This window comes from Pelophylax lessonae (assembly GCF_965119305.1).
Source record: "Pelophylax lessonae genome assembly, chromosome: 1".
In the NCBI taxonomy this organism is placed as follows: Eukaryota; Metazoa; Chordata; class Amphibia; order Anura; family Ranidae; genus Pelophylax; species Pelophylax lessonae.
In genome coordinates this window covers 337,195,145-337,196,902 of record NC_138768.1, presented here as the reverse complement: position 1 = coordinate 337,196,902, position 1,758 = coordinate 337,195,145, and positions in this window count along the sequence as shown.

The window sequence follows — 1,758 nt, the reverse complement described above, 5'->3', positions numbered from 1 at the left end:
ACTGTAATTTTTTTGTGAAGAATCAACAACAAGTGGGACACAATCATGAAGTGGAACAAAATTTATTGGATATTTCAAACTTTGTTAACAAATAAAAAACTGAAAAATTGGGCGTGCAAAACTATTCAGCCCCTTTACTTTCAGTGCAGCAAACTCTCTCCAGAAGTTCAGTGAGGATCTCTGAATGATCCAATGTTGACCTAAATGACTAATGATGATAAATAGAATCCACCTGTGTGTAATCAAGTCTCTGTATAAATGCACCTGCACTGTGATAGTCTCAGAGGTCCGTTTAAAACGCAGAGAGCATCATGAAGAACAAGGAACACACCAGGCAGGTCCGAGATACTGTTGTGGAGAAGTTTAAAGCCGGATTTGGATACAAAAAGATTTCCCAAGCTTTAAACATCCCGAGGAGCACTGTGCATGCGATAATATTGAAATGGAAGGAGTATCAGACCACTGCAAATCTACGAAGACCTGGCCGTCCCTCTAAACTTTCATCTCATACAAGGAGAAGACTGATCAGAGATGCAGCCAAGAGGCCCATGATCACTCTGGATGAACTGCTGAGATCTACAGCTGAGGTGGGAGACTCTGTCCATAGGACAACAATCAGTCATATACTGCACAAATCTGGCCTTTATGGAAGAGTGGCAAGAAGAAAGCCATTTCTTAAAGATATCCATAAAAAGTGTCCTTTAAAGTTTGCCACAAGCCACCTGGGAGACACACCAAACATGTGGAAGAAGGTGCTCTGGTCAGATGAAACCAAAATCGAACATTTGGCAACAATGCAAAACGTTATGTTTGGCGTAAAAGCAACACAGCTCATCACCCTGAACACACCATCCCCACTGTCAAACATGGTGGTGGCAGCATCATGGTTTGGGCCTGCTTTTCTTCAGCAGGGACAGGGAAGATGGTTAAAATTGATGGGAAGATGGATGGAGCCAAATACAGGACCATTCTGGAAGAAAACCTGATGGAGTCTGCAAAAGACCTGAGACTGGGACGGAGATTTGTCTTCCAACAAGACAATGATCCAAAACATAAAGCAAATCTACAATGGAATGGTTCACAATTAAACATATCCAGGTGTTAGAATGGCCAAGTCAAAGTCCAGACCTGAATTCAATCGAGAATCTGTGGAAAGAACTGAAAACTGCTGTTCACAAACGCTCCCCATCCAACCTCACTGAGCTCGAGCTGTTTTGCAAGCAGGAATGGGCAAAAATTTCAGTCTCTCGATGTGCAAAACTGATAGAGACATTCCCTAAGCGACTTACAGCTGTAATCGCAGCAAAAGGTGGCGCTACAAAGTATTAACTTAAAGCGGAGTTCTGGGCAGAGAAACAATTTTTTTCTGAACATACCCCCGGGACAGTCAGGGTTAGCACATTCCACAATGGCTAGCCTCTGATCTGTCCCGGTTCGCACTTACCTTTTAGAAGAAATACTTACTTAGAAATTTTCCTCCACAGCGTTTCCATCTCTGTTGTGGGCAGCTGAAGCCGGCGCGGTCCTCTTCTCTGTCTTCTTCCGCGTCTTCGTGTCCCAGAATGCATTGCACCGGCCCCTCTCGTCACTTCCGGTGCGGCGCCGCATTCCTAAACAGCTTCTGGGCATGCCCAGAAGCTGTTTAGCAGGGGAATGCGGCGTCGCCCGGAAATGACGAGCGGGGCCGGTGCCGTCGCATTGATTCCTGGGAGCGATGACGTTCAGCTCCCAGGAATCATCGCGAGGCAGGAAGTGACG